The sequence below is a fragment of the Lagenorhynchus albirostris genome, chromosome 11, assembly GCF_949774975.1.
Source record: "Lagenorhynchus albirostris chromosome 11, mLagAlb1.1, whole genome shotgun sequence".
Taxonomy (NCBI): domain Eukaryota; kingdom Metazoa; phylum Chordata; class Mammalia; order Artiodactyla; family Delphinidae; genus Lagenorhynchus; species Lagenorhynchus albirostris.
Genome location: NC_083105.1, coordinates 9,820,164 through 9,831,394, shown reverse-complemented (window position 1 = coordinate 9,831,394; position 11,231 = coordinate 9,820,164).

The following is an 11,231-nucleotide window of genomic DNA, read 5'->3' as shown; positions in this document are numbered from 1 at the left end:
ACGCCCAGGGCAGCTGCTTGGTGAATGTTTGTGGAACTGTTTCCTCCACGGGCAACCCTGGCTTCTGCTGGAGGTGGAGGGGGGAGATTAGGACAGGGGCTAACCCATCTCTCTGGGGCTCTGGGAGGGACCCCCCTTGATCCTAACACAGAATTCCTCAAGAGGTGGTCAGAACAGGATTCGCAGGGGAACTTCCATAAGACTGCAATAGTTCGCACATTTTCCCTCTAAAGCTCACGTCTCTGAGGTTTTTATTTCTTTACTTTCATTCCATCCTTAGGGAAAGGGAATTCTGCCCTAAATGAACAAATAGAGTCATTCATTCAAAATATATGTTTGGAGACCAACTTTGGACCGGGCATAGCGCCAGGCACTGGGGAGAGCTGGAAACAAGAGAAGCTCTCAAGTTTTATATTATAGTGGGGAGGCGAGCGGTAAATAAATGAATAATTAAATAAACAAGTTAATTTATAATAGTAATGAGAACGATAGGGAAATTTTAAAAGTGACGTGATAGAAAGTTATAGGAAGTGTGTGTGGGGTGGGGAGTTAGGAGATGGGCATTACTTATAAGGTTGTCAGAAAAGGCGTGCATTTGAGCTGAGACCTGAATGACCTGAGAAGCCAGCCATGTAGAAACTTGGGGAAGGACTGAGTGTTCTAGACAAAGGCAACAGCTAGTGCAAAGGTCCTGAGGCAGAAATGAGTTTGATATATACCAGGAACAGAAAGAAGGCCAATGGAGCTGGAGCAGAGTGAACTCCCAGGGAGAAAGGAAGCTGGAGAGGAAAGCAGGGTGAGGTCATGTGGGCCCTTACAGGCCAGGGGAAGGGAATGGGTTTGATTCGAAGCCCAACTGGAGGGCTTTAAGCAGGGAAGTAACACCATATGGTTTGTGTTCGTAAAAGGTCAATGGTAGTTGTGTGGGGGCTGGGTCATAAAGGGATAGGAGAGGAAACATGGAGACCAGGTAGGGACCATGCAACCATCCAGATGAGAGGAATGAGGGGTTTAGAGGTCATGATGATGGAGAGAATTGGGTGGATTGTGGATTGATTTCAGAGGAAGAGTGTTAGTTGGGTCCTTCGGGAAGCACACTGAGATGGCATTAGACATGCAAGTGATTGACTGGGGGCTAAAACCTGGGAAAAATAAAGAGGAGAAAGACGAATTGGGAAGGTTGAACCTCAGACCTCCATGCAGATCTGACAAAGCCTTGGTCAACTTAACTGGGTGCTCCAGGGCCAACAGTGCCCATCAGGGAAGTTTTGCACTGGGCACAAATGCCCAGTCCCTAGTACCCTTTTCATGCCCAGTCATTAATTGGGCACTGCCCCAGAAGAGGGTGGCTTCAGCTCAAAAGCTGGGGTGATGTCCATACAAAAACCTGCATGCGGTTGTTTACAGAAGCTTTGTTCATAATTGCCAAGACTTGGAAGCAACCAGGATGCCCTTTGATATATCCAGACAATGGAATATTATCCAGCAATGAAAAGCCATGAAAAAACAAGGAGGTACCCTAAATGCATATTACTAAGTGAAAGAAGCCAGTCTGAAAAGGCTACATACTGTATGATTCCAACGGTGTGACATTCTGGAAAAGGGAAAACAATGGAGACGGTGAAAAGATCAGTGGTTGCCAGGGAGTATGGGGGAGGGAAGGATGAATAGGCAGAGCGCAGAGGATTTTTAGGGCAGTGAAACTCTCCATGATACCATGATGGTGGCTACATGTCAATATCCATTTATCCAAACCGGTATAAAGTACAGCACCAGGAGGGAACTCTAATGTAGACTGTGGACATGGGGTGATAATGACGTGGCAGTGTAGGTTCATTGATCGTAACAAATGTACCACTGTGGTGCAGGATGTTGCTAATGCGGGAGGCTGTGTATATATAAGGGCAGGGGTTGTATGGGAAACCTCTATACCTTCTGCTCAATATGCTGTGAACCGAAAACTGCTCTAACCAACCAACCAACCAACCAACCAACCAACCCAAGCTGTGATGCATCCTGAAGGTGCCCTCCAAGGCTGCCACAGCTCCCCCCTTCCCCCGTGAAGATCTGCTTCTCCATACACGACCAGGGGGCAGCCCCTCTGAGGTACCCTGGGCCTCTCTTCCTTAGGGGATATTTAGAAGTGGGCGGCGGTAGGATGAACCACAGCCCCCATCACAGTTGGTCTCGGGACCCCAAAAGGAATTCACTGTCTCCCTCCTCCACCACCGAGTCTAAATTCCTCCTGCCTTCTGTTATTAGCTCTGCTGAGTAAAGGGGGGAAGAATACTCTTTCCTTCCCTAGCCTAGTAAAGTCCATGCACACCAGATCTGCAAGCAGGGGAGGGAGGAAGTAGAATCGTATGGGGGCAATTTCGGACCATAATAAAGTCATTGCTAGAAGAATGGGGGATTGGGTGCTAGTTAGGTAGTTTCTGCCACAGGCACAACGCAGAGCCAGACTTTGATCTCAGGGCTTAGGGTGACCGACTCACCCAGTTTCAGCACTGCAGGTCCTGTGTCCCAGGAAATCTCTCAGTCCTGGGCAGATCCGGCCAGTTAGTCATCCTAACTATCCCCAAATCGCACTCCCTCAGTGCTGGTACCACGTGACTCTCTCTCTCCCTGGCTTCCTGAGCCCCCGGGCTTCCCTCTACTACAGGATCTCCCCCTTTACCTGTCTCCTGAAGGAGTGTGAGCTCCTCCAAGGCAGGGACCAGCTGTCATCCTCATCTCTGGGTCTCCGGGTCTGGCCCTTGTGGATACTCCAACTCCCAGTGAATGAAGACAACGCCTCTTGGGCTGTGCTCCTGGGCCAAAGAACTTCCTTTCCCCAGGGGGTGGGGCGGTGGGGGCTGAGGACAAAGGGAACTTCCTGTGCCCATCCTGGACATCCCCATCCCAAGGGCCCAGTCTCTGCCCAGGGATGGGCTGTCCCTGGACTAGAGCCACCTCAGTTTCCTCATCTAAAAAGTGGGGCCATGGTACCTACCTCATAGGATTGTTATGAGAATTAGAAGACCACATGAGATGTCATATATGAAACCTCCCAGGGACTCAGGGGCAGGGACCAGTTCTTACCATGCTGCCTTGTATTCCCAGGGCACTCAGTATGCCTGGCACTCAGTAGATGCCCAGTACATGCTACCCCCTTCCTTATTTATTCCTAGCCTGTAGTAGGTGCTCAGTAAATGTTCATTTCCTTTTTTACTTCTTTACCTTGATTCCCCAGGTACGTACAGTGCCTCCCTCCATAGTTGCTCTGCCCTTTCTTCGTTCCCCTCCCACCCCCTTTCCGAGCAGAGTTGGGGAATGATCCAGACTAAGGCTCATATATGTGTTCCATTAACACATCCCAGACTGGGGCCTTCCAGGGGGAAGCAGGGCTCCGGTAGGGCCCAGCAACGTTTCTGTTTTAGCAGCAGATGCTGGGACTAGGAGCCCAACCGGAGAGGAGGGGCAGAAGCCTCGGAAGAGAGAGCTTTCCTCTCTGGGGAAGCCCAGAGAGTTCCATCCAGGGTTGTTACTTCCCTGGAAGCAGCGAAAGGAGCCAACCCACCTCTCAGGCTCGGGCAGGAAGCGAGGACATCTGTTCCCAGCTCAGGAGGGGCTGAGAAACAAGGAGGAAACGGGTGTCCTCCCTGTGGGGGACCTGGGAGTTGGCTGGAGCGTGTGTGCCCGAGTCCAGGCCCAGCTAAGAAGGACCAGTGGAGTGGCTGCCTAATAAGGCTGCATCCTCTCTCTGAGGCCGTAAGGGCTGGGGCCGGGGCTCTCACTGTCTCACCAGCATCTCAAATGATCCCAGTTCCTCCTCGCCGTACTTTTTACCCTACCAGATCCTCACCTGTGGCAACCCTGGAACTCCGTATTCTAACCATCCCTATTTCACACATAAGAAAGTCGGTTCAGCAATTTGACCAAGGTCCCCTGGTCACTGGGTGTACACCTGGAGTTTGAACCCAGAAGTTTTCAGACCCCCTGTGGCATGTTCTCACTCTAAGAGTCAATCAGCCCCTGCCCCGTGAGGAAGCAGAACGTCCTGGGAGCTTCCTTCCGCCCCCCGCTTAGTGCCGCCCCTTCTCCTGGCGTTTCCCTGACCCCAGGAGCCGGCGTAAACCCATCAGCCATTGCGGCGCCCCTCCCGCCCTCGCCGGTGGCCCCAGTGCCCGTTTCCGTTGCGCTGATCTGTAACTTGCGTTCCCCACAAGTTCAAGAACTTCTTGAGGTCTGGGACCGAGGCTGCTTCCTATCTGGGTCACTGGCACCCAGCCTGTGTGCAGGATGTATTTGCTTCACGCACGATGGAACCTCAGGGCCGGTGGCCGTTACTCTAGCTCCTCTAGAGAAGGCAGGTTTTTGATGACTCCCAGGATTTTGCAGACACTGCACTTGGAGGCGGGAAAGCTGAGTTTTAGGGAACCTTCCTTTCTTAGTCTGTAAAATGGGTATGGGCAGTCCTGTGCTGCCCACAGATAGGACGAAAGAGGAAAGGCTTCCTGATGAAGGAGGATCAGGGGCAGATGGACACTGCAGGCTCAGGCAGAGGTGTGTGATGGGGCTAGAGCCTAAGGGGGCGGGTACCTGGGACCTCACCTGGATGGCTGCTCACGTGTGTCCAGTGAGGAACCAGTGAGGAAACCATCTGTTTCCTGATCTAGCACTGGGTGCCCAAGGTGGTCCCTAGGGGAAGGTGGGGGCAGGTTGGGGAGACCCTCCTAGAGGCTAGAAGAAGGCAGAAGGCATGAGACCAGGGTAGAGTGGGCAGTCCTGCTGGCTGGACCCCTCCCTACTCCTGCCTGCCAAGCCTGCCAGTTCTCTTCTCGGTCCACCGTGGGGTGGGTCCAGGCTTGGGTCTCTCTCCTCACTGAAGTTTTGTCTGCCACCAGCATTAGCTGTAGCCACAAGCAAATTGTACCCACACACAATTTATTTTTCAGATACAGAAACTGAGAAGCAGGGAAGGAAAGGGACTTTCCCAAGATTACACAGCAAGAAGGAAGCATCTGAGAATAATGATGATCACTGACACTGAAATGCTTCTTACTATGTTCCTAAGGGCTTTATATGTAATCCTTTAAAGACTCACAGAACCGTGGTGGAATAGGCATGCTGCTATCACGATCCACATGCTGCAGATGGTGATGCTGGAGCACAGAGAGGTTAAGCAACTCGTTTCAGGTCGCTCAGCTTCCAAGTCAAGGAGCTGGGATCCAAAGAGCGACACCCAAGCTCATGACCACTAGGATAGACTGTCTCTCTGGATGGAAGCACAGTGCAGGGAAGGCTGTTCTGGCAGGCCTCAGCCCGGTAGACTAGGATGGGCTTCAAGGGTTGGTTGGAACAGGAGAAGAAAGTAAAAGGGCCTGTTAGGAGGCTGAGGCAGTGAAGGGAGACACAGGATGAGCTGTGTTTGGCGGGCAGCAGGCAGAAAGAATTTTACCCTTTCTCAGTGGCTGCCTTGTTAGCCTGTTCTGTTGACCCAAACTGCCCTACCCCTGGATGAGATCCTGGGCATATCTCAGAGCTTGTTCAGTCACTTTTGGGCTTTATCTTATTTTTTAGGTATTAAAATAGTCAGGTCTAATAGCAAAGCTCTAAGCTCTAGTCAAAGCTTCTCCTCTCCCCCAGCTCAAGTCTGCCTTAAATTCAAAGACCTATATAGCAGGAGGAGGCACGGTGGGCTTTTCCTCTAAGACCCCAGTTTGGTCTGCTCTCCCCTTGCCCTTTCCTCCACTCGTTGCCTCTGGTTTCTCCAGGGCTGGAGCTTGAAGCAGGGAGGAGGGAGAGGTAACAAGGTAAGTCTGGCTTGGCCGGTTCAGGTGTCCTCAGGAGAGTCTATGTTCTCAGGTGGGTTAGGTGAGTGCCTGGGGGCCTGGCTCTTTCTCCTTAGGGGCATTTTTATGGGTTCCTCCAAGAGCCTGCATCACTAGGGATGTCCCACCTGCAGTTCCTACCTGGGCAAAGCACCCCCTGGATGGCACTCACAACACCCCTTCAGCACCCGTCACTGGGGGTCCACCCAACATGAAGTCTTCTGATAGGATCACGTGCACCTTCCTTATTATTCCTCCCCACCCCAACCCTCTTGGGGCTGGATCCTAATTCAAAATGACCTCAAACCAGCCGCCTTCTCCAAGGTTCCCCCTGGGACCCCAGGAAACATTCTTGCATCCTGGCCCCCAAATGCTGGGAGTGCGGACTGTCCCCAAAGCAGCTCGGTCCCTGCCTGCCTTGTGGAAACAGGGGACTCAAGCCAGCCTCTCACCTTTGTCCCTAGTCGCCTCACCTCCCAAATCCCAGCGGACACATGCCATGCTCCCGTGCTCTCTGAAGCTCCCTCACTTGGCTTGAGGCTAGGGAGTGATGCCAACTGTCTCTAAAGACAGTTCCCTCTCCAACCCCACCTCCCACATGGCTTCTTAGCCCCACCGCCTGGGAGGGCTGAGGGGCCAGGAGCATTTTTGTCCAGCTCCTCTGCAAGGCTACCCTTTGGAAGCGGGGTACTTGGTATCCATTGTCCCTAGCTTTGGGGTCTGGACTGGCGCGGGCAGCAGGGCTGAGGAAGAAGGGAGGGATCGGAGTGGCTTTTCCATTCCGGGGTCAGTGAGTCACCACGCTGGGGACTAGCTGGGAAGGGCTGAGTCAAAGACAAGGTGCAGGGTTCAGGCCCCTGTCAGGGAGGGTGGTGAGTCAGGCAGCTGTGGGGAGTGCCAATTTGCAGTCCGGAGTTTGGTTTTGAGCGTGGAGTTTGAGGGCATCACATGGCGATGCAGCAGAGTGGTTGAAAGCACGGACGTCGAAGTTGGGGCTTTTGGATTTCAGTCCCAGCTCCACAAGTTAGCACTGCCTGGAGCAAGTGACCCAACTTGTCTCTCCAGTTTCCTTGGCTGTACCACGGGAGGGTTAAGGCCGGAATGAAACTCCAGTGGGCAGCTCAGAGCCTGGCCCGTGGAGCCCTCAGCAGAGTTCCCTGCAATCCCACGAGGAAGGGAGTTATTACTCTTCTCCTCCATTTTATAGATGGGGAAACGGAGGCACAGAAGAGATGAGCAATGTGCCCAGGGTCCCACTCAGGCAGGCAGTCCAGCTCCAGTGATTGGGCCCTCACCTACTAGGCGACACAGGGAGGATGCTGGTATGGTGGGTAAGTATGACTGCATGGGTTCAAACCCCACGTCTACCACGTAGGGATTTTTGAGCAAGTTACTTTGCCTTTCTGAGTTCAGTTCCCTCATCTATATGTTGTGGGTACTGTGCTCTCTAGATTGTGAGGATTTAATGAGTCAGTCCTTGTGAAGTCCACTCTGTATGCATTAGTTATCCTCAGAGTCATTCTAAGTTGGAAAAGACAATTAGGGGAAGCCCTCTCCTCCATTTTACAGAAGAGGTTACAGAGGCCCAGAGAGGGTGATTGACCAGCCTGAGATCACACAGCCGGCAGAGCTCAGACTTGTCCACTGTTTTTCTACCATCGTTAAGCTGTTACACGGGAGGAGGGCATCCAGAATTGGTGAGCAGAAGGCTAGAACTCCGGGGCGGGAAGTCAGAGGAGTGGTTGACTCTGGCTACATAGATCGGGAAGATGACCCTTCTTACCCACGTGGTGCTTGAACAAAACCCTTTCTGACCCATCATGTTCAGTCCTCCCAAGGAACCGTGCCAAGCAGGGAGTCCTGGCCTCTTTTAATGCTGAGGAACACCGAGGCCTTGAGAGGGGAGTGTCCTGGCCACCTGAACCTGGACAAGGGTCTCTTCACAGTGCCTGAGTTGTGAAAGGCAGGCAGGCGATGAGCAAGGGAGGGGGCCAGGGATGGGGAGGGCAGCAAGCCTCAGGACGCTACTGCCTGGAAACCGAGCTGTGTGCCTGCGAGGACTGCCTAGGGAGCCAGTGAGATGACAATCACCGTAATGAGTCCCTGTGGGGACAGAGTCCACGTGTGCCTCTTCCAAAGTGTGTCCTATTTCCTGGCTCGCAGATGGGAGTATCGGAGCCTTAACAGAGAACCCCTAGGGACCTCCAAGTCCACCCCAAAAGAGCATGTCGCTCGTCGGCAGGGGGCCTCGGCATTATGACACAGCACTGAGAACCCCTGCCACCTGCTCTGTCCCATTTCCATCAGCCCACCTTGGCTCTGCATAAATGTCTCCCAGACCCTCTGGCTCATAAAGGCTGATGGCTGACGGCTGTCATTTAAATGCAGGCTCATGTCTTTGTCACACACTGAGCTCATTTTTGGAAGAGACAGAGAAGAATTTGGTCTTTTGCTCTAATGATCACATCCCGTCTAGAGACCAGGGAGGGACCTGTTCCCACCCAGTTTCAACTCACACTGGCTGTGCTCCTCCCGTTTGACTGCCGGCTACTAGCAGCTTTACGTCCATCCAGGAATCTCATTGTTCTAAAGAGATTTCAGACGTTTGGGGAGGGAGCAAGATGTAGGTGAATGAGAGATCTGGGTTACTGTCCAAGTACACGAGGTTTTGTCTTTTAGTTATAACTTTGCTATTGATTTTTAACTTCTACATGATCTGTGATACCAACTTCTTGAAATTTATTGGGACTTGCTTTATGTCCTACTACATGATATTCATGATCATTTTTGGAAATCTTCGATGTGTGTTTGAAAATAACACGTCAGATGCAGGATTCTATATATGCTGTTTGTTTTCTGCTGTTTGTGGCTTGCTCCTTTGTATGTTTTGTAATTTGGGATTGAGAGCTCATGTTAACAACGGTTTTATCTGTGAGTATCCCACGTGGCCTTTACTATGGGAATGTCCCTCCAGAGAGGGACATGCTCTGTGGGTGTAACTCACCCCACATTTGCTTTTTATATTAATTTCCAGACTTAGGAGTTCTGGGACTGTGTGGGCAATGCAAATCCAAACCTCAAATTTTGTCTGAGGGAAGGTCTACAGTTATAATTTCTCAAGAGAGACTTCATTTTTATTTTTCCCACAGAGCCAAAAATGAGCCAACTTCTTTGACAACTCCTTCTGCTTTTTGCAAAAGGATGTTTTTTTTCGTTTTTGTTTTTTCCCCACTTGCTCTTTCACTGAGGATACGGGTCCAGCTTTACTCAGGTGTCTTGGTTCCAAATCTCTCTTGGAAGGGGCCCAAGGCCTTGTCTCCCATCCCTACATAGATGTGAAATCCAAGCTTCTTGGTTACCAAGATTGGCCAAGGCCAACACCTCCCCACCCCTGTCCCCGTGCCACCCACCCTGCGGGGCAGCCTAAGGCTCCGCATCTGCTTGTCACCCTGATTTTGGCTTCCTCTTTGTTTGTTTTTGGTCCCCGGGGATTTCTTTACTCTCTTGGAAGCTCAGTCGGGTGTCTCAAAGAATGTTCTATTTTCTTTAGTATCTCGAAGTATTGTGTTGAGCAGCTGGCTCTTCAAAAGCTTCTATCCATCACGCCTGAGACCTGGGTTCCACTCTTCTGCTTCTGAGCGGCGCTGGCAAGCCCCCTGCCCCTCCTCCTCACCTGTCTGATGGGGTTCATCATCGCCCCAGCCACCTGCCTCACAACCTCACCCAGATGAAAGGCAGGAAATTGGGAGGGTAGGGGTGGCAGGCGGGGGCTGGATCTCCCAGTGGCCTCAGCAGCTAAGCACCTAAGTCCTCATCCTGGTCCTTCCAGGATGTCTGCTGACCAGTCATCTCAGAGCTGAGGTGCACCTGGGGGCAAAGACTCTTCAGCAAAGGGACAGATTTCTCCAGCAGCACTTGGGAGGGCAGGAGTCTCAAATCTCTGGATGAAAATTCCTCCTGGCCCCTCTGTCGGATTCGCACCCAAGGTGTCCCAAACTGCACTCAGCTTCACCCAGGCTGACTCCTCTGCCGGTCCCCCAGCCTGTGATGCCAACACCCACTCATATGCCTACACCAGATACCCAGGAGGTTTTCAGAGGGCCCCTCTCACGGCACTCAAAGCCAATCACCAAATCCTCAATATTCTAAATCTCTCTGGCCACTTCCTGTCAACCCCACTTCCTCGGCCATGTCCAGGTCTCATCATAGCTCACGAGGTGATTTCAAGTCCCGGCCTTTGTCCCTCCTCTGACTCTCAGAGGCTCAGATGTCTGGAGGCCAGGACGCCCGCTCACCCGCTGCTCCCTTCCAGTCCCCACCCTGTGGTGGGGCTATCCTTGTGGGGCCTCTCCCAGCCAGAGGCCTTTGTGAAGTGTGAACCCTCAGAAGCCAGCAGCCTGAACAAGGAGGGTGCAGATGGGCACACAGGCTTGGGATCTGGTTGAGGGGGGCTCGGCATTTAGATGCTGCCACTCTGACCCACCCCCTTCACCTCAGGTACAGCTTAACAAGGACAGAAAAACCATTACACTTTCAGCTTCTATGAAATGACTGAATAATTTTGCACAATTGTCATTCTCATCCCATCTCAATCTCTACTCTCTACACCTTGCCCCAAATCCTGAGCTTCACCCCATGGCTGACCCGCACTCCTGGTGACGCCCAGGAATGGGGCGAGGGACGTGGGTGGGGGGACGGGTCAGGCACTGCCTGGCAGACAAGCCCCACGACGCCAGCACCGCATGTACGGCACCCTCACTGACCTCAGACGGGAACGTCGGGCTCCCTGAGCCGAGCTGCGTGGTCTTGCCCCGTCCTCGTCACGAACTCTCCCATCCACCTTAAGGAGCTGCCCTGGTCACACTCATTCATCTGCAACTAATAGGCAGACATAGCTGCTAAGAGATGGCAGCAGGACTCATGATAAGGGACAGTCGTGACACTAATCCCTGAACGCACCTGCCTCCCCAGGGCAGCCCCCGTGTTCTCAATCCCAGAGAGCTGGGCAGGGGCGGGGGGCAAAGTCATGTGCTGGAGGGAAGTCCCCCTCCACTGTGCCACTTGGGGCAAAGGAATTTCTTCAACCCCCCGGCCCCCCTCCGTGACACTGGCTCATCACTGGAGGCCGCACTGGTCACCGGGGAGGGTGGGAGGGGTGGGGGGGGGATGGGAGAGTGCTCACCAGTGTTGCTGTTGCTTAACTAAGTACCTACCGAATGAGGATGTCTGGAGAACAGAGCACTGAGCCAGGCAAGACGACAAGGTGGAAGCAAGGTAGGGGTGCACGTGGAGTAGGTGCCACGGAGGTCAGCCCTGACTCCACACTGGGTCCCACCCCCCTCACCCACCTTCCCATCTCCCTGCCCGGCTTCTGCACGGAGACCAGTCTCGGACAGAGACATGCTCTTCTTTGACCAG